The sequence below is a fragment of the Saimiri boliviensis genome, chromosome 15 (assembly GCF_048565385.1).
Source record: "Saimiri boliviensis isolate mSaiBol1 chromosome 15, mSaiBol1.pri, whole genome shotgun sequence".
NCBI lineage: Eukaryota > Metazoa > Chordata > Mammalia > Primates > Cebidae > Saimiri > Saimiri boliviensis.
In genome coordinates, this window is record NC_133463.1 from 26077338 (window position 1) to 26100150 (window position 22813).

Here is a 22813-nt window from a genome sequence, read left to right on the forward strand (position 1 = left end):
TCATAGTGGAAGATAAAGTAAAAGCAGGCACATCTTCACATGGCCAGAGCAGGAGGAAGAGAGAGAGGCCAGGTGCGACATGCTTTTAAGCAACCAGATCTGATGAGCACTCACTCAGTATTAGGAGAGCAGAACTGAGGGGGAATTGCCCCTATGATTCAATTACCTCCCACCAGGCTCCACCTTTGATATTGGTGGTTACCATTTGACATGAGAATTGGGTGAGGACACAGATCTAAACCATATCAACCTCTGTTTTCACATTGGGAGCTTTGTCGTGAAGGGAAAGAGTGCTTTAGCTCTATGGAACATAGGTAAGAATCTCTGTCAATATTGCAGTGATTTGATCATGTTTATATTAGATCCTGTTGATGGGTGAACTGATAAACTAGGTGATGGAAGACAGTATCAGGACAAATGGTAAGGAGAGGAAAGTAGAGCTCAAGTAGGAGATTTGGCCTCGGAGAAAGTGACCACCTTCCCTTGAGATACTGAGGGGTCATATGAGACTGATTAATTCATATAGACTCCTTTTTTTTTTTTACGTGAGGAGATAATGAAGGTGATGTTATTCATATTGTCATATTGCATGGTAATCTTTGCTATCACTGCCAAATAGGAATGTTTGGCAGAGTGTAATAAGAATAGTGGGCTTGATGAAATATTACATTTGGACACAATTGGAAAAGCAGAAGAAGCTATCAATAATATGTAGATGATGTTTAGCACAACACATTTTCCGACCATGGTAAACAGTTGTTGCTTCTCTGATCCTATACCATTAATTATTAATTCAATGTAAATTTACTGATGACCAGGAAGGTGAAAATGAGTAGTTCTTGTAGATTTCATCAAAATTAAAAACCAAGGTAAATGGCACCTTGTGTGCCCTCTGTAGATTTTTCCATAATTGACTTGCCATTTAATCTGGCTCTCCATGTCATTTTTAAAACTATAAATTTGAAATTTGTTTAACTTTCACAAGTTCTTTTGAGTTAATGAGGGAGGAATACTTCATAAATTCTAATTGGGGAATTAAAGATTCCTATAGTTTTATATTATGTCGTTTGTGAGTTAAGCAGACTTTAATCCATCCAATAATTTTCTAATTTCCACAGAGAAAAATCTTAGAACCTTTAATGAACTAGAAGCCTCTATATTATCTCATACCCATCTGGCCCTTACATCCTCGAATTCAAATCCTATTACTCTCTTCCAGTGGCATGCTCAAACCACTGGAACAAGCTCTCATTCCAACTGTGTACATCTCATTCCAACTCCAAATTCTGAAGTATTATGTCAGTAGCTTGAAAATTATTTGTGGTGTGAATATTTACACAATAGAAATGATCAATTACCGAGAAGCATGGCTTTTTAATTTTTTAGAGTCTCTTTACTGTCACACTACTGTCTTCTAAAATTAGGATTTTGCATTTGCTTTCTCTTTTCTAGGAATGGTCATTCCCAGAAATCTACAAGTCTCATCCTAATACAAAGTTTAGGTCTTACCCATATGTCAGGAACTCAAGAAAGCTTTCACCATTTATAATTATAATGTTTTAAGGTTTCTCTGCATCCAACCCTGTCAAACACACACACATATACATGCAAAACCACACACACACTCACACACACACGCACACACACACATTCCATATCCCATTTTTTTACCATCCATGTTCCATTTTTTGCTTTATTTCTCATCCTCTCCATGTATATATCATCCTATGTTTTACTATACTTTTTTCTTACTTGCTTTATCGCTTGCCCCAACCAATGTGAAATGTTTATGTAACAATAAAACTGACACACTAAAGTCATTTAGCAAACATTACACGTATGATGTTTAATTGATTTTTAAAAATATATCTTCCAACATTCTATTGTATATTTTCTCTAGTTTTTGTTGTTTCTGTTACTATGATGCAGTAAAATCAGTATAATAGTTCATGTACCATAAAATACACTAGAAAAAGAGAAAGGCTTTTTTTATTTATGTAAAATATAGTAACTCAAAACTATTTAAGGTCATGTAGGTATTTAAAAATTCGTTATATCATTAAAAATCAATTATTCCCTTGCTTATTCTTATTGAGGTGGTATGCAGTTTTATCAATAGCATATGGAACAAGGCCAGTATGTTGTGACTGTGTTTGTTGGTGCACATTTGTGAAAGCTGTCTGAGGTCAGCAGTGATGAGTTTGCAATACTATGATGCAATTACCAAATAAATTTATGGCAAGATGGTTATTGTCATGGATCCATATAAAGTAATATCCTTGGAGTACTATTATAACTGTGAACATACAAACAGATATTTAAAGTATGCTTTTTTTACTAGCATCCATTTTCCTGAACTGTATTATTTTTTCTTCCCGTGACCATGAATTATAAACACAAATTCACCTGATGAAAATTTTTTGCTTTCATCAGTAATAATGAATTGAATCATTGTCATTTAATACTTGAATAAATTTTTAAGACAAATAATAAGGGAAAATATCTGTGCATAATTGAATTATCTTCCAAAATCTGATACTGTTAACATAAGTAAATGCATAGAATAAAAATTAAAATATGAAAGCAGTAAATATGCCCAACCAACATGAGCAAGGAAAATGAAAAAGAAGCGTGAAGGTAAAGAAGCCACTCTGATTCCAAAGTAAAATCTCTCTCCAAAGAATCAATTGAATTCTGCTTTAACCTATATTTATATTTGTGACATTCACAGATAAAAATGAGTTGAACTACATTAACATATGAAATTTACGATGGGGTGTTCTATTCATAAAATACCTAAATTATTATTGTTTTCTAGTCTGTCAGCATTATGCCCCCTTATCCAGTCTATATTGAACTAAACTGCCACAGCTATTTTAAATACACACACACACACACGCACACCCCTGATTTTCTAGATTTTTAGCTCCATTACGTTCTTAGGACATAATCAGCTCTGAATGAATAACGGAGCTCACAGCTCAGGATCAGATAAACTCTAGTAGCACTCTGTACTGTTGCGTGTATAAGGAAACAGACACACTAAAACCTTGTTGGTGGAAGTACATACCGATAAAATGTTAATGGAGAACAATTTGGAAATGTGGGAGATGATGTATGTACATGTAAGTATTATGTACTTCAGCACTGATATAACAGGAAGAGTGGTGGGGACTCCTAAAGCATGTTACATTCAGTGAATGGAGTGAATGCTCTACAGCCATCGCAAAGAATGAGGCAGTCCCGTCAGTACCGAGATGAAGTGATCTTTTAGATACCCAGAGCAGCAGATCTTTTTCCTTGTTGGCTTCACTGCTGGTAGAATCATCTTTGGTAAGGTAATGCAGAACATCTAATCCAAGAATATGACCTCCCATAAATACCGAAGAATTCAAAGCTACCGATTGGGGAGAGAGCTTTTATATAAAGCAGTGTTAAAATCTACAAATTACCTAGAAAACAGAACATCCTGCAGAAAACTCAAACTAAAAACATCCAAAATGGAATTCTTTACTGCACTTGCACGCTAACCTGTCTCATCATCCTACCTAATCGGCTTCTTTTCCTCCTCAGACAACCCCAGAGAGCTCAGACATCCTTAAACTCCCTGTAAGCTCATGATGTTAAAAAAACAGCCAGAGGGTGATTAACTCATGAATCCCCAAGTGTGTTCGCAGATCATCCACAGGAACCAAAAAGCAGTGAACTTTTCCAAGTGCACAGAAACAGAAGCAGAAAGCAAGTGATTTAATCAAGACACCACAGAGATTCAAGGTAAGCATCTACTTACCACGTGAATGAGTGTTTGTCTCATTTTGATCTCTGTCTTAACCAACTATACAAAATTCCTATGAACTGAGAAAAGATTTCTTATACTCCTTTGTGAAATCAGAGGTATTAGATTAACTGAATCCATAACTGCTAAACTATGAAACACAACTAAAGGCTAAATTATGAAGCTTCAGTTTTATATCAGGCAACCTCCTGACATAAACACACTCTAGATAAAAAATAAAGCTCAACAACATACACACATCTGCAGAAAATTACACAGAACATCAACACACAGAAAGGTGGGCCTGCTTCCTATCCACAACACTGTCAAGCTTGCTCTGGTAAATGAAAGCCAGGAAGCTCATCCCTGAACAGGATGAAGGGGGATGAATACAAGAACGAGGAAGCCCTTCCATGAAGAGAGTTTGGAGTGTGTCTCTGTGTGTATATGTACTCACATTTTTAGTCTCCTAGGTGTGTGAAGGACAAATAAATCTTGGGGCCCCTAAATCACTAAGCTAAAGGGAAAAACCAAGCTGGGAACTGCTTAGGGACAACCTGCCTGTCACTGAGATAGATGCATAGCTGATTGCCTCCTTTGGAAAGGCTAATCAAAAACTCAAAGAATGCAAGCATTCCCCTCTCTCACCTATCTGTGACCCAGAAGCTCCTTCCAGCTTCAAGTCTCCTTCAAGTTGTTCTGCCTTTCCAGACACAACCATTGTACTTCTTACATATGTTGGCTGATGTCTCACGTCTCCCTAAAATATGTAAAACTAAGCTGCGTCCCGATCACCCTGGGCACATGTCATCAGGACTTCCTGAGGCTGTCTCAAGAGCGCACATCTTCAAACTTGGCAAAGTAAACTTTCCAAATTAACTGAAACTTGTCTCAAATTTTCAGGGTGACAAATAATACCAGCAAATCAGTAGACCCGCTGAAGGGAAAAAGAAGGTAGTCTAACTTCATTATGACTACAAAAATGAATCTGGTATATCCATACAATAGGATATTACTTAGCAAATAAAAGGAAAAGAACTACTGACACAAAAAACACCACAGATGAATCTCGAAATAATCACATTGAATGAAAAAAGCCAGAAAAAAAAGAATACCTACTGTATGATTCTATTTATATGTTAGAAAATGAAAACTAATCTACAGTTGCAAAAAGCTTATCAGTGGTTGCCTGTGGATCAGAGGCAGGAGGGAGACAGTACTGAAGGGTACAAGGAAACCGTTGGGATGACAAGTACGTCTACTATCTCTAGTAGTGACAGCTCTATGGCTGAATACCTGTGTGAAAACATCTAACTTTACACTTCTAATATGTGCAGCTTGGGTGTCACTTGACTCCTCAATAAAGCTGTCTAAAATTTCTTGATAAAAATAAGTTCACATTGACCACCAGTCGGGATTAACTGAAACCTTATAAAATGAAGATTATTTTCACTTTCAGAAGGATATCTGATCGCAGTTACATATCATGCTTTGTGGACAAGCAATTTCTGAATAAATACAGATGTCAAATACTTAAATGTCTCTATTTCTTCCCATTCATCCTTTTCATGATTTAAAAGGAGCTAAAGCATTTAATAAAAAATTCCCATCACTTCAAGTTTCTTAGAGAGACTCTGAAATTCAACAAACATTTAACTTTTTGGAAAAGACGGGACCTTAAACACCATCCTGTCTAACTTTCTCAATTTAAGGAAGTAAACTTAGCCCCTCCCCTTATAGGGAGTTCATCCAGTCTAATGGCTTTGAAGTCAGCTTTATGTTGCTGACACCAACATTTGTCATTTTAATCTTGACCTCCCCATTGAACTACAGACATTTATTCCACTGCCCACTAAATCACGTCACTTCACTATCTCATAAGTATATAAAACCAATTGTGGCCAAAATGTGTCTTCTGATTCCCCTCACCACCAACTTCTCCAATTTTCCCCATCTTAGTAATTGAACCCTCACACATTCAGTTGTTCAACTAAAACCTAGAAATCAACTCTTGACTACTCATCTCCTGCCTTCCACATAGAATCCACACTTAAGTTCTTAGCTCTGTCTGCAAAATATATTGCCAAAGCTGGCCCAGGCTCTATCTACACAGCTACTATGTCTTTTTACCCAGACAACAGCTCTGAAAGGTCCCCATGTCTTCTTCTGCCTCTACCAGTCAGTCACTACACAGTAGCCATAGTAACGAGGCCATCAATCCCCAGACCTAGAACACTCTACAGACTTGCTGCCGTCATTCAAGTGACATCCTTATTCTGCCCTAAAAGATCAAGGCCCTTTCCACCTCTTTAGCCTCATCTACGACTATTTCTTCTCTGGATACATCCCAACATTTCATACTGACTGTCTCCGACACACTAAACTTATTTCCACCCCAAAGCCAACGCTTTCCCACCTCCATACCTGGAATGCACACATATACTTCACCATTCATATCTCAACTCAAATAACATCTTCAAAAGCTTCCCAGACCTCACAATCTACAGAAGCATCCTCTGGTGAGAAGCTGGTGGTGAGGGGGATGAATCAGGAGCCCTTTGGCCACAATAAGTTTAGAAATGTATTAGGCATTCAAGTGAATATTTAATTCACTTATCATAGACCCCACTTTACTGATGTTACGGTACTTATCACTATCGAAAATTATCTTGTAAAGTTCTTTATTTATTATATATGCTAATAAAATTCATTCATTCATTTATTCATTCATTCATTCCTGCTATGCCTATCAGAAGCATTACCCAAATAAGAACTGTGATCTTTTCTTATTTCACTTGAAAGCATTCATTTCTGGGTGCCTGGTACTACTGGTTAAAAAGTACCCATGTGCATTTTTTTTTTTTTTTTTCTGAAACGGAGTTTCGCTCTTGTTACCCAGGCTGGAGTGCAATGGCGCGATCTCGGCTCACCGCAACCTCCGCCTCCTGGGCTCAGGCAATTCTCCTGCCTCAGCCTCCTAAGTAGCTGGGATTACAGGCACGCGCCACCATGCCCAGCTAATTTTTTGTATTTTTAGTAGAGACGGGGTTTCACTATGTTGACCAGGATGGTCTCGATCTCTTGACCTCGTGATCCACCCACCTCGGCCTCCCAAAGTGCTGGGATTACAGGCTTGAGCCACCGCGCCCGGCCGCATTTTTTTTTTAAGTCTATTTTAGTTCTTTTTTAATTCCCAAGTGTGACAATTGGGTTTCCACACTCAAACCTGCGTGTGAACCTTTCTACAACATCAGCACATTACCAGTCTGACATTTAAAAATAAAGGTCAATTTCAACTGTCCTATCAATTTTACAAGATTCCAAATCTTTTTCCTTAAACCTTTTTACATCAGTACACTACCTGTCTGATGTTTAAAAGTAAATTTAAAGGCCGTGCGTGGTGGCTCAAGCCTGTAATCCCAGCACTTTGGGAGGCCGAGGCGGGTGGATCACGAGGTCAAGAGATCGAGACCATCCTGGTCAACATGGTGAAACCCCGTCTCTACCAAAAATACAAAAAATTAGCTGGGCATGGTGGTGCGTGCCTATAATCCCAGCTACTCAGGAGGCTGAGGCAGGAGAATTGCCTGAACCCAGCAGGCGGAGGTTGCGGTGAGCCGAGATCGTGCCATTGGGTCCAGCCTGAGTAACAAGAGTGAAACTCCGTCTCTAAAAAAAAAAAAAAAGAAAAAAAGAAAAGAAAAAAGAAAAGTTAAGGCTTATGTTGTATTAATTAAATATTCTCGAGACTTGCTCAAATGGAAAACAACTGTAAATATATACTCATGTGTTGCTTAATAATGGGGGTACATTCTTAAAAATGCATCATTAGGCAATTCACTGTGGACATCACAGTGGACTTATACAAACCTAGACAGTCTAGCCTACTACACATGTGCCTAGATGGTACAGTCTATTACTCCTAGGTTACAGACCTATATAGCGGCTTACTGTAATGAATACTATAGTATGTGTGTATCTAAACATAGAAAAGATACTGTAAAAATACAGCATAGCCGGGCGCGGTGGCTCAAGCCTGTAATCCCAGCACTTTGGGAGGCCGAGGCGGGTGGATCACGAGGTCGAGAGATCGAGACCATCCTGGTCAACATAGTGAAACCCCGTCTCTACTAAAAATAGAAAAAACTAGCTGGGCGTGGTGGCGCCTGCCTGTAATCCCAGCTACTTAGGAGGCTGAGGCAGGAGAATTGCCTGAGCCCAGGAGGCGGAGGTTGCGGTGAGCCGAGATCGCGCCATTGCACTCCAGCCTGGGTAACAAGCGAAACTCCGTCTCAAAAAAAAAAAAAAAAAAAAAAAACAGCATAAAAGATAAAAAATGGTATACATATATAGGGCACTCACCATGAATGGAGACTGCAGGACTAAAAGTTGCTACACTTTTACAGGGACTGGCTGCACAGTGAGTTTTTTTACAACAGCATCACCACAAAAACATGAGTCATTAAGAAATTTTGAATACTACAGCTTCCCTAGGCAATGGGAATTTTTCAGCTCCCTTATAATCCGTGGGACCAAAATCATATATGAGCTCTGACGACCTCATTGGCACTATGCAGTACATAACTGTACTACACAAATTAGGTGTAGTATATACGTGGCTGTACAAATTTATAGCAGTCCCAAGCTACAAACTCAAGACCTTCAGCTAAACAAAAAAAGACATTTCAAAAAGTTTTAAGTCCTGTCTCCTTCCCATGGTTCTCCTGATTATTTCAGTACTGAAAAGAACTTTCTCTGGTTGCTGAGATGTCTAAATGAGTTCATTAGTATGAAATCACTTCTAAAAAGTTATAAGCATTATGTAAATTAAAAGGTATTATTAGCATAACAAAGAAAATATTTTGGCATGAGAGGGAGGGGTAAGCCTATAGCAGACGCGGGGTTCAGAGAAAGGAAAGAAAGACTGAAGAGAAAGAGAATGTGAACACACGCTGGTCTCCCTAAAAGAAATGTAAATGTATATGGGTATCTCCCTTGATCCTCATCAGCAGTATGTTTTTTTGTTTTTTGTTTTTTTTTTTCAGACACCTACCCTGCATTTGCTGATACACTGGCAGCAGCCTGTTTAAATCAGAGTGTGACATGTTACACTGCATGTCAGGGTGGTAAACAGCGATGATCTTCCACACGGCTGAGAAGATGAAAAACACTAAATTCTGATCAATTGATTAATAAACAGAGAATAGTGTTTTCTTCAAATACACGATTAATTTCACTACCAATACTTTATTCGCAGGATACACATTATAACTGCTGTTAAAGATAGGTGGGGATGACCGCAATAAGAGATTTCAACAGAAGGCAGAATTATCTATTTTTTTCTATTTTTTTTTTTTATTTGACACTCGTTCCACATAAGTTTATTTAAAAGAGTAAAGTGCAAGGCAGCCTGTACCCTAATGTCATGTTTCCAGCTTGCTGCTAGGAAAAGCAGTCTGGGTAAGAGAGAATCTGTAGTATAAGTGAAATCCCCTAAGACTAAACATGCGCACATTCCAGCTAAGGACAGTGAACCAATATCCCCTGCAAAGTGCAAACACTTACTTCTCGGTTAAGTATGCTACAAACAATTGTAAGCAAAATTTCCAAAGTCAACTACCTTTAGCTTGGGGCTAGAGCAATTACTTAACTCTACCTTCCACAGCTGGCATCAACAAGTTCCTTAAATCTTAAGCTACTTCCAAGCTTTCTTGCTGAATAAAAATGGCGCTGCTTTTCCCATCACAATATTGTTGATTTCTCCGTAATCCTTAGAGCCTTTAACCATCAAACGCAATTGGCCTCATTTAAATGCCACCCTTCCCTGAACACTGCCAAGTGCTTTTTTGAGGGTTGGGCCAGGAGGTAAGGGTGGCCGCTTCCATCTACAAGGCTGCAACTTTCTCAGCTAGAATCCTGGGGATAACTCCCTCTCACTTTTCTTCATAACCTCTGCCTTCCCCAAAACTGTTGCCTATGTCTCCCTCAAACCACACTCCAATGCAAACTGTCCCCAAAGTGCAGCAGCACTTAAGCTTCTCTGTGCCCCTCGCACCCATCAGCGCCATCTCTAATGCACCGTTCACACCTAGACCCACGCATCACCCTTTCCGGGGGTCGTTCAAAGCCACCTGCCAGGCAGGCACCACCACGCCAGCCTCTCCGAAACACAGCCTGTGCACCCGAAGGAACCCAACCGCTGAGTCCAGCCCCGCTGCAGCGGAGGGCAGGGACCAGCACGCACACCCTCAAGTCTACATAAAGGCCCTACCCGGGGCTGTCACCGGCACCAACGCTGGGACCACCACCGCCCTGGGCGGCCGATGGGGGTCTGGGAGGCACACCGGAGAGGCAGGGAGGAGGCCGGTGGGAGCAGAGGTCACCGGGACAGGCTTGCCTACCCCTCCCTTCCAGGGGCAGCGGGTCCCAGTCCCCACCCCTCTCCCAGGGCCCCGGTCTGGCAGCACCACGGCCGCATTGGGCGGCGAAGGCGTGTGGCCGACGCCTGGGTGCCTTGCGGTACCTGAACCCACCTGGTCAAGTGGCCGCTGCACCGCGTTGCTGAGGGGCCGCGGCAGGGTGGAGTCCGTGGTCCTGGCGGTGCTGGAGGGCGACAGAAAGGCTTAGACTAGGGACTGCTCTCAACTTTGCGCCCTGCCGCTGCCTGCGAGCGCTGCCAGTTACCGCTTCCCCGCCTCCGACTTCCAGCAACTCCCAACGCAGCTTCCCCACCTTGTGCACGCAGGCGCCGCCGGCGGCCCACGGCACCATCACGGCGTGGGACCCCGACGCGGCAGCCAATCAGAGAGCGCCGGCCGCACAGCGCCCGTGCCTCGTGCCCAGGGGCGGGGCGAAGGGAGGAGGTTCAGGTGACGGCTGTAGCCTGAGGGCGCCTCGCGGGTGTGGTGGGATGCCTTTCCGGGGTGGGGCTTTAGAAGGGCGTCTTAGCCCCCTCAGCCATCCCTTTGTCCTCCCTGGAATGTTACGGCCATCCACCTCTCTCTAGGAGGGACAGCAGGCAACGTAGGGGTGGGCAGTGGCCCCAACACAAAGGAGCAAAGTGAGGGACGTCCCAAGCATTGCTGGGGACATTGGGGACCAAGCTTGGGCCTTGGAGGAGGAGGACAGTGAACCAAACGTAGGTGAAAAGCCCTGTCTTCAAAACTGCTGTGTAAAAGCCCAAAGCTGGGAACAATCCCGTGGTCTGACCCTTTCAGTCCCCCTCCAGCCTCACCTGGGCCTTCCAGGTGGTAGGTGTTCCTGGGTCGGAGGCCTGTGGTCGCAGTGAGACCAACTCACCTTTGTTATGTTAAAGTTTAGTTCTTTGGTCGCCAGCCGCTCTTATTGAACGTCCTGCCTTCCTCCTCAAAGGGTCAGTTTCTAAGCATCTCTTCACCCCCTGAGCACAGTCACGCTCAGACTTTTGAATGCATGTCCGCATACCTTCTGGGTGTTGAGGGAGGGTGATATATACGTATAATTCATTTGCCCCAAACTTCATAAAAGTTATCCATTTGAGCTCTTTGAAAATGCAACATCAACTTTTGTTCAGCAGACTTTTAGAAGAGGAATGGCACAGGAGGGTTCCTAATTTCCCTTGGGAGCTCAAGACTTAAGGGTTTGGCAGTTTGTAATTCGGGTAAAAATAGTGTTTACTGGGAGTTTAACCGCATGTTTTAATACTTTTCGTAGAATAGCTCAATAATCCTCACAATTACGCTGTGAGATAGATACTATTATACACCATCTTTCAAATAAATTGAGGCACAGAAAAGTTATCTAAGTCACTATCTAAAATTATCTTGTAAAGTTCTTTACTTATTATATATGATAATAAAATTCACTCATTCATTTATTCATTCATTCATTCTTGCTATGCCTATCAGAAGCATTAGCTCAAATAAGAACTGTGATCTTTTCTTATTTCACTTGAAAGCATTCACATCCGGGTGCCTGGTACTACTGGTTAAAAAGTGCCCATGTGCATTTTTTTTTTTAAGCCTATTTTAATTCTTTTTGAATTCCTAAGTGTGATGATTGGGTTTCCACACTCAAACTTGAGTGTGAACCTTTTTACAACATCAGCACATTACCAGGCTGATGTTTAAAAATTAAGGTCAATTTCAACTGTGCTATTAATTTTACAAGATTCCAAATCTCCTTCCTTAAACCTTTTTACATCAGTACATTACCTGTGTGATGTTTAAAAATAAATTTCAATTTCACCTGTCCTATTAATTTTACAAGTCTTCTAATTATGCTTCTAAAAGATTGAATAATTCAACTACTGGCCTGCCTCATTATTATGAGTTTTCTATTTGATATAGTATCAACTTATCAATTTATATGAATGTTGTTGATTTTGAGATTGCATGGCCTGTCATCATAATAGTACACTTTTTGATAAGGATAAGGTTAATATAAAATGTATTTACTTTTTTTTTTTTTGAGATGGAGTTTCGTTCTTGTTACACAGGCGGGAGTCCAATGGCGTGATCTCGGCTCACTGCAACCTTCGCCTCCTGGGTTCAGGCAATTCTCCTGTCTCAGCCTCCTGAGTAGCTGGGATCACAGGCATGCGCCACCATGCCCAGCTAATTTTTTTTTTTTTTTTTTTTTTTTTTTTTTTTTTTTTTTGTATTTTTGTAGAGACGGTGTTTCACCATGTTGACCAGGATGGTCTTGATCTCTTGACTTCGTGATCCACCCGCCTCGGCCTCCCAAAGTGCTGGGATTACAGGCTTGAGCCACCGCGCCCGGCCAAGTATTTACTTTTAATGATTAAATTGAGATCTCTAATATCTTACCTTTGGGATACTTAGCAAATAGTCACTTACATAATATACTATCTAAATGCACCAATTTAAACATTTTTAATTCCTTTATTATTATTATTATTTTTTTTTTTTTAGAATTTCAAAGCTTTCAGACACTGCTACCAAAAAAATCACAATAGATTTTTTACCTGGTTGTTACACATTATAAATGATCTATAGTAAATTATTAATCACTGGGATGTACATTTTATAAAGACAGAGATATTTATCCAGTTTGTTCACTGTATCCCCCAGCACTTATTCCTGGCACATTATCAGCTTAAAATAATATGTGTTGTCAAATACCTGCAAGCTCCCGTTTTATCTTATGGAGATCACCATATTACTTCCACATTTAGAGCATACTGCTGATATGTGTAATCTCTTCTTGCTATTGCTTGATGCCATGAAAATATTAAGGATGATCTTAACAGCAATTCTAAATCACAAGTTCTTGACTTTCAAGTTATGCAGTGATGTGTGGCAAATGGGTGGCAAAAGATCAACATAGATTTTTGCATAAGGTGTGATCAACATAGATTCTCTTACGTTATGCTGAGGAGGCACGACTCAATATGGAGTCTGGATACACAGACTGCTCTAGGGTTAGGGAGAAAGCCACCGATAGAAGACCGTCTGTCTGTGCATGAGAGTATCAAATTTTATACTGATGCCAGCGTGAATGTTAACTAGAGCTACAGGGCTGTTAACGAACGTTGCCATAATAAAGTAGTTAGAAGCAACCATTGTGAATCATAAAAAAGCAGCTCAGTTTTTGGTGTGCTGCAAGGAATTTATACTAATGAAAATTAAAATAGTCAAGTTCATGAACAATCATTCATGAATAATCAAGATTATTCCTAAGACATTACTCTTGCCCTCACATTTCTAAGCAAAGAGCAGCAGAGATAAAACTAGTTTGCTGGGAACTACATATAACACAGTGAACACAGGTGGGAATGTGTGTCGTATGAATGCCACCTATCATGTCAAAGTAGGCTGACGCTGCAGATCTGAAGCAAGCAGCTCTCTATCACCTAACAAATCCTAAATACAAATCCCTGTTCCATCTTCAACCAAGTAACCTCTGGCATTTATAACCTGTTTCTTAATATGAAAATAAGAATAATCTCTGTTGCCGGGCGCGGTGGCTCAAGCCTGTAATCCCAGCACTTTGGGAGGCCGAGGCGGGTGGATCACGAGGTCGAGAGATCGAGACCATCCTGGTCAACATGGTGAAACCCCATCTCTACTAAAAATACAAAAAATTAGCTGGGCATGGTGGCACGTGCCTGTAATCCCAGCTACTCAGGAGGCTGAGGCAGGAGAATTGCCTGAACCCAGGAGGCGGAGGTTGTGGTGAGCCGAGATCACGCCATTGCACTCCAGCCTGGGTAACAAGAGCGAAACTCCGTCTCAAAAAAAAAAAAAAAAAAAAAAAAAAAAAAAGAATAATCTCTGTCTAGATTTGTTAATAATAAAATTTATAAAGAAAAAGAAAAGTAAACATATACTTCTGATCCTTTGATCAGCATGGCTGGACTGGCAGGACTGAGGAGGAGCAGGTTCAGAACCCACTGGGAAAGATCCTTTGATCAGCATACCTGGCTGGCTGGACTGAGGAGGAACAGGTTCAGAACCCACTGGGAAATCTTCAATACAAGCTAAGATGACAAGTAAACAGGCCATTATTTTACAAACAAAACCGCCTTTTATAAAATATGCATTATACCACCTCACACCCACCAAGATGCCTACAATCAAAAAGATAGTAATGGTTGACAAGAATGTAAAAAAACTGGAACCCTCACACATTGCTGGTGAGAGTGTAAAACGATACAGTCACTTTGGAAGACAGTTCCTCAAAATGTTAGGTATAGTTATCATATGCGCTGGCAATTCCACTCCTAGATATACACACAGAAGAAGTAAAAACAAATCTACACAAAAGCTTCTACACAAATGTTCACAGCAGCATTATTCATAATTGCAAAAACATGAAAGCAACCCAATGCCATCAACAACAGACAAATAAAATGTGGTATATTCATATAATGGAATAATATTTGGCAATTAATAAAAAATGCATGATGATATGCGATGATATATAAACCTTGAAAATATGCTAATGAAAGAAGTCAGACACAAAAGACCACAAGTCGTCTGATTGCACTTACATAAAATGTCTAGAATAGGCAAATCTATAGACAGAAAGTAGATGAGTGGTTGCTTAAGGCTGAGAGGTTTGAGAAAAATAGGGAGTGACTGTGAATGGGTACAAAGTTTTTTTGTGTGATGGAAATGTTACAGATAGACAGTGGTGATAGCTGTACAACTGTGAATATATTAAAACCATTGAACTGTACACTTTAAATGGGCGAGTTCTATGGTATGTGAACTATATCTTGATAAAGCTATTAAAATATATTGTGCATTATCTTTAAATAATTATAGCTTTCAACCATCAAATGACATGTCTTATCAAGATGAAGTATGGACATGTTGTCACCCCAACAGCTACTTTCCATATAGTTCACAAAGTCCTCTCACAGCCCCCAGTCCCCATGACCAAGAATATTCCCCAGGGCGTTACCACCAGAGCTCCCAGAGAAGATGCTTTCTCTTCCTAGGATCACCGGTGGAGCTGGTTTCCACTGGGGCTGCTCCTGTGACAAGAGAGAATGGGCCAACACCCTAAGAAAAGCAGAATGAGAGAGGGAGTGGGGCAGTGGGATAAAGAAAGAGGGGAAAGAGGAAGGTGAGAAAGGAGGAGACACAGAGAGGAAGAGCACAGTAATTATTGTTGGAGCATCTGCATCTAGCTGTGCTGGCTAAAGTGGGTTTCTGTAATTTGCTTTTAGGAGAGTCTTAATATGTTACTTCACTACAAACTCTTTCCCTACTTAACTGATAAACTTTCTAAGGATATATACACAGGTAAAACTAAATCGTGGGGCTTTTTTTTTTTTTTTTTTTTTTTTTGAGACAGAGTTTCGCTCTTGTTACCCAGGCTGGAGTGCAATGGCGCGATCTCGGCTCACCGCAACCTCTGCCTGCTGGGTTCAGGCAATTCTCCTGCCTCAGCCTCCTGAGTAGCTGGCACGCGCCACCATGCCCAGCTAATGTTTTGTATTTTTAGTAGAGATGGGGTTTCACTATATTGACCAGGATGGTCTCGATCTCTTGACCTCGTGATCCACCTGCCTCGGCCTCTCAAGGTGCTGGGATTACAGGCTTGAGCCACTGCACCCGGCCTAATCCTGGGGTTTTTGTTTAATGAAAAGACATATGGAACATTGGAAAAAGCACACATAGCTCAGTGATTAAATGAAGTCAGACAGACTTAGATTCAAATGTGAGTCCCAGGCTTGCCTAAGTGACCTTGGGTACACACAATTTAACTTCCCCAAACCTTAGTTGCCACTTCTGTAAAATGGGAGCCCTAGGTTTGGTTTTCTTACAGACAGGCCACTGTCCACAATAAATGAAATAACTCATCACAGGGTCTCAATACAGTACCTGGCATATGAAAACACAACAATATGACCCACCATTATTAGTGGTAAACTCATGATTTATCACAGATATATTTAGAGCATTAAAAAAAAGCATTGTTTGAAAGCAAAGATAATATGAGTAAGACTAGTAGGTAAGAGCCAGAGAAAACTGTATCATGCTTCACAAAAAAATACTTCTTATTCATTTGGAAAGCATTATTTTTAAGACATGTTAGAGGGCTGGGCGCAGTGGCTCACGCCTGTAATCCCAACACTTTGGGAGGCCGAGGCGGGTGGATCACGAGGTCAAGACATCGAGACCATCCTGGTCAACATGGCGAAACCCCGTCTCTACTAAAAATTTAAAAAAAAAATTAGCTGGGCATGGTGGCCTGTGCCTGTAATTCCAGCTACTCAGGAGGCTGAGGCAGGAGAATTGCCTGAACCTAGGAGGTGAAGGTTGCGGTGAGCCGCGATCATGCCATTGCACTCCAGCCTGGGTAACAAGAGTGAAACTCTGTCTCAAAAAAGAAAAAAAAAAAAAAAAAAAAAGACATGTTAGAAACTAAACCCAGTAATGGTAAACACGACAGCTAGAACCAAAAATGCTAATTCATAAAAATCAATTCTGTTTCTTAGCTAACCTTGCCCAATACATACTTTGGTCAGAGTTATTTCTTCTTAGCCTTCAGTCTGCAATCATTTTTGGAAACCACTCCCCACTTGCAAATAGACAGCTTTAGACAACTATTTAGATTGCTAAGCTTTCTGTTCTACCACACTGCAAATTATTGTGTCCACATGAGAGAATTCCCTCCACTCATTTACTGCCCATAGATATCACTAAATTGGCACAGACACAAGTCCTCTCCAAAAGTGACCTTGTGATCACCTAGTTCTGAGTTTATTCATTCATTCAACAAAGACTTAATGAGAACCTACTATGTGCAAGGTACTGTACTAGGTACCAGAGATGCAGAGAATAAAAGAGATACCTCTTCTCTGTGTTCTCATGAGGACCTGTTGCCTCCTCATCACAACACCGACCACACTGATTACTGATTTCCTAATTACTTCTCTGCAACCCCTACAGAGACTCTAAGCAACCTGAGGTCAGGGACCATAGCAAATCTGATTTGCATGGTATCACATGATTTTGAATAATATGTCATGAAAAAAATTGAAATAGAATGAGGTGATAGCACAATATAGCCACGGTATCGCTATTTGTATGTTCAGAGACTCATGCAGAGCAAACTCTGAAGTGTGTAGAGACACAGACTTTATAGGTCACTGAGTCCCCATCAGTAGTGAATATAGCCTGCCCCCTGAGATCTCGGCTACATCTAGAGCTTGATCCAAACTATATGATACAGAAATAAAATTACATAATACAAATATAAAATGTGCATTTATTTTTATAAATATATGTATTAGATTATCTTTTCATTGAAAATATGTCTATACAAAGTAAAGAAGAATAAAACTGCACATAGATTAGCTAAAATGGAATTTCTTAGATGAAATGCACCAATTCCAGAAAAAACACAAACTACAACAACTCATCCAATATGAATTTAAATAGCCCTGTAACTGTTAGGAAAACCGGCTTTGTAATTTAAAATCCCATAAACATCTCTAGGATGGTGAGGTGCTGTGGCTCACAACTGTAATTCCAGCACTTTGGGAGGCCGAGGCAGGTGGATCACCTGAGGTCAGGAATTCAAGACCACTCTGGCAAACATGGTGAAACCCTTCTCTACTCAAAACACAAAATATAGGCCGGGCGCGGTGGCTCAAGCCTGTAATCCCAGCACTTTGGGAGGCCGAGGCGGGTGGATCACGAGGTCGAAAGATCGAGACCATCCTGGTCAACATGGTGAAACCCTGTCTCTACTAAAAATACAAAAAATTAGCTGGGCATGGTGGCGCGTGCCTGTAATCCCAGCTACTCAGGAGGCTGAGGCAGGAGAATTGCCTGAGCCCAGGAGGCGGAGGTTGCGGTGAGCCGAGATCGCGCCATTGCACTCCAGCCTGGGTAACAAGAGCGAAACTCCGTCTCAAAAAAAAAAAAAAAAAAAAAACAAAAAACACAAAATATTAGCTAGGCGTGGTAGCGGGTGCCTGAAATCCCAGCTACTCAGGAGGCTGAGGCAGGAGAATCCTTGAACCCAGGAGGTAGAGGCTGCAATAAGCCAAGGTCGTGCCATTGCACTCCAGCGTGAGCAACAAGAGCAAAACTCCATCCCCAACTCCCCCACCAAAACAAAAACAAAAATAAAAAAACCTGGTCCAGATGGTTTTACTGAAGAATTCTATCAAATTTTTTAGAAAGAATTAACACTGGTTTTATACAATCCCTCCCAGAAAATAGAAGAGGAAGGAATACATCTCAATTCAATAAAGGGAGTGGTCTAGACGTAAGGAGACTAAGGAGAGTTTAGGACCAAATGCAACCTGTAATTCCAAACTAGATCCTGTTGTTAAACAGACTTTGATGAGATAACCAGTAAAGCTTGAATAAAGTTGAAGATGTGATGATAGAAATGTATTAATTTTCTAATTTTGATGGTCATTTTGATATTACACAGAAGAATGTCCTTAGGAAATGCCACTAAAATATTTGGAAGCAATGGGTCATCAAGTCAGCAACTTATCAGCAAATGGTTCTGTTAAAGCAAATGTTATCTGAATTGTACTGATAACCTTCCTGTAAATTTAATCTTGTCTTAAAACAAAGGAAAAATATTTCTTAAAAATATAGGAGGCTATCTTTATGATCTCAGGATACAGAAGAATTTCCTAAACTAGGTATAAAAACACTGCAAATATGAATGTTATAAATTCAGTCACATGAAGATTAAGAACTTTATAAATGGAACATTATTCAGCTTTTCAACAGAAAAGAAATTCTGGCTTTTATGAGTCATATAACATATATCATGTGACAACATAGATGAACACTGAAGATGTGCTAACTCAGATATGCCACTCACAAAAAGACAAATGCTGTAAGTAATAGTCAAATTCATAGAAACAAAAGGCCAGCTGCTGGGCCTGGGGGAAATAGAGAGTTGATTAATTAATATGCAGTTTCAGTTCCATAAGATGAAAAAGTGGAGATCTAGTACTCAATGTTGTGAATACACTCATCACTACTGAACTACCCACTTAAAGATGGTTAAGATGGCAAATTTCATGCTTATTACCACATACATATATACGTTTGTGGCTAACACTTGAAGAAAGAAAGGAAATGGTTAACACAATATTGCAGAAGTCTCTCTTCTCTGGGATGTGATCTGAAAACGGCACATGGGGAACTTAAAAAAAAAAATTCCTTAAGTTCAAGCACAAGTGGTTTTCATCATCCTCTAAAAGGATAAGCTCTTGCAAATCTAATTTTTAAAATCAACTCCCCAGGAAAGGGAAGATAAGCCAGTACAAAAGCTCTAAAAATAAATAAAGAACTAAAGGACAGGGAAGGCAAAAGGAAGGAATCATGAATTCTCTCAGTATTATTAACTTTAAAGTATATTTTCTCAATAATAAAGGATCAATTTCTGTACAACAATTTGAAGTTTTAAGTGGTACAGGTCAAACTAGATGTACTTTATGTAACTACCAAATATCTTTCTAAAATATGGAGCCAAATAATATCAATCCCTCAGCCTCCCTATATTGCTCACCACAACAAGAGGAGTCAGACAGACAGGACAGTGGCAGTCCTCAGTTGTCTGAACAAGGGGAAGCAGAAAGAGGCACTGAGGGCTAGTGTTCTGCCTGGAGAAAGCAGAAGCTGGCGGCTACACAGTATACAGTTTGTTCAGAGGCCTCCCACTTCCAACTGGTTTCCCGCTAAGAAGAAAAAAAAAGGTAAGGCTCAAAAACATACCCATATGCCTCCTTATGGGGAGGGGGAGAAATTAAAATGTCTAATTCTTCTTCTCAATAGCTGTAAAACATGCAAATGAAATTCTAAATTTTCTTCTGTCAACTGGCTATATCAGCTGGGACTCAGGTCAGATACAGACAGGTCACTGATTCTGACTGAAAATCACCTATATTTTACTCTTATTTTTATTAGCAATGCTTTCAGGAAAAAAAAATTTTTTTGATTAAAATTTTTCTCATCATTCTACTCAAAGTACCATAGATTCTTTATTCTATCAAATGAAATTCTTACTCTGAAAATACAATGGAATTCTTTAAAGATAAAATGTGCAACCTCCAAATAGAATCTTGAGTCTTGAGTCCTGCCCTATTCCCTGAACTTCAGATTCACATCTTCAATGTTCTTCACATTTCTACTTCAAAGTCTAGCCAGCATCTGAAACTTAACACAGTCGAAAGGAGTACCTTTCATATCCACCCTGTCTCATATTCCAACAGCCATTTCTCTTCCAGGCTGGTGTAAAAGGCTGTCACACTTGCCTTCCACTGAGCTGTTAACACTTAAACTGTCCATGGGCAGCAAAGCTGAAAGCACCGATTGTAACACTCCTTCTGGGGCCTCAGAGCCTGAACAGAGTTTTGCTCCTCCTGGCACCCAAAAGCACTCACCCCAGCTCCTGCACACGGTTACCAGCATGTTCCCTCCCATGACAGGTTGAGCACAGGGGGTTCTAGTGAGTGGAGTCTGCCCCTGCCAGTGCCTAGGTGGCCAGCTACTTCCAGCACCCACATCCCAGTTCCCGCCAGCAAAGGGTTCAGGGAAATTATCCTGCCTCACTATCTCAGTCAGGTGACCAAATCAACATCAACAGTGATCAGTCACATTGAAAGTACACACCCTTTCCTTTGTATGATGTGATGAAAAGGACACTTCACCTTTTCGGTCTTCCTCCCAGGCATCCATAAACCCAGACGTATTATGGGAGACACATTTGATAAATCCCACTTGAGGGACATTCTACAAAATATGTGACCAGTAGTCCTCAAACCTGACAAGGTCACCAAAAAAGAAAGGAAAGTCTGAGAAACTGCCACAGTCTAAAAGAAGCTAAGGAGACACAAAGAGTAAATGTAATGTGGTAACCTGCATAAGATCCAGGAACACAAAAAGGACCTTGTTATAAACTGAGTGTTTGTGGCCTCCCCAGAATCCTCGTATGTTGAAGCTTTAACTGTGAATGTAATAGTATCTGGAGCTAGGGTGTTTGGGAGGTAATCAGCATTAGATGAAATCATGAGGGCAGGGCCCTGGTCTGATGGGATTAGTGCTCTTATAAAGAGACACAGAGAGCTTGTTCTTTCTCTCTTCTGGTGAGAACACACCTAGGAAAGGGGACTGTGCCGTGTGCAAGTGAGGAAGAGACTCCTCACTGGAACCCAACTGTCCTGGGAGGCAGAGGTTGCAGTGAGCTGAGATGGCTCCACTGCACTTTAGCCTGACGCCACTCTGTCTCAAAGAAAAAAAAAAAAAAAAAGGGTATTTGTTGCTCTTTGAAAGGAAATAGATCATAATGACCACAGGGTCTGCATATGTGGAGAGCAGTAACTGTCATACATTTAGGCCAGGCGTCCCCAAACTGCGGCCCCCTGAGGCCATTTATCGGACACTCCCGTCGCACTTCAGGAAGGGGCACCTCTTTCATTGGTGGTCAGTGAGAGGAGCACAGTATGTGGCGGCCCTCCAAGGTCTGAGGGACAGTGAACTGGCCCCCTGTGTAAAAAGTTTGGGGATGCCTGGTCTAAGACATTGCTGTACACCACTATTGACTTTATAAAGACTTTACACTTAGGCTACACTGAAAAGTTCTTCTTTCTTCTGTTAACCTTGGCTTACTGTAACTTTTTTTATTTTACAAAATTTTAAACTCTTCTATAATTGCACTTAGCTTCAAACACACATTGTACATCTGTACAAAAATATTCTTTTCTTATATCCTAATTCTATAAGCTTTGTTCTATTTTTAATTTTAAAACCTTTTGTTAAAAGCAAAGACACAAACACCCACTAGCCTAGGCCTACACAAGGTCCAGATCATGCACATCATTGTCTTCCACCTCCAATCTCATCCCACTGAAAGGTTTTCAGGGGCAATAACACGCATGTAGCTGTCACCTGCTATTATAACAGTGCCTTCTTCTGAAATATTTCCTGAAAGACCAGATTCAGGCTGTTCTATAGGTAACTTTTCTTTTTAATCAACAGAAGTACACACTAAAACAATGATAAAATGGGTAGAAAATACACAAACCAATAATGTATTTAACATTATCAAGTATTATGTACTGTATATAATTGCATATGCTACACTTTTACAGGGATTGGCTGCACAGTGAGTTTGTTTACACCAGCATCACAAAAACATGAGTCACTAAGAAATTTTGAATACTACAGCTTCACTGGGCAATGGGAATTTTTCAGCTCCCTTATAATCCGTGGGACCAAAATCATATATGAACTCTGATGAACTCACTGGCACTATGCAGTACATAACTGTACTACACAAATTAGGTGTAGTATATACGTGGCTGTACAAATTTATAGTAGTCCCAAGCTACAAACTCAAGACCTTCAGCTAAACAAAGAAAGACATGTCAAAAAGTTTTAAGTCCTGTCTCCTTCCCATGATTCTCCTGATTATTTCAGTACTGAAAAGAACTTTCTCTGGTTGCTGAGATGTTTAAATGAGTTCATTACTATGAAATCACTTTTAAAAAGTTATAAGCAGGCCAGGCGCGGTGGCTCAAGCCTGTAATCCCAGCACTTTGGGAGG

At 40.5% G+C, this 22813-nt stretch overlaps 1 protein-coding gene and 2 pseudogenes across 1 annotated transcript in view; 2 read left to right on the forward strand and 1 right to left on the reverse strand.

Moving 5' to 3' along the window:
* Nucleotides 1-10588, reverse strand: part of LOC141581435 (tubby-related protein 3-like) — a 54992-nt gene extending 44404 nt beyond the window's left edge. The window contains exon 1 of the mRNA XM_074386794.1: nucleotides 10309-10588. The gene's annotated coding sequence lies outside the window, so the exon portion shown is untranslated. The remainder of the gene's footprint in view (nucleotides 1-10308) is intronic.
* Nucleotides 6954-7047, forward strand: LOC120362460 (small nucleolar RNA U13; annotated as a pseudogene).
* A 1196-nt stretch (nucleotides 10589-11784) lies between the features above and the next one.
* On the forward strand, nucleotides 11785-11878 carry LOC120362458 (small nucleolar RNA U13; annotated as a pseudogene).
* The last annotated feature ends 10935 nt before the right edge of the window (nucleotides 11879-22813 follow it).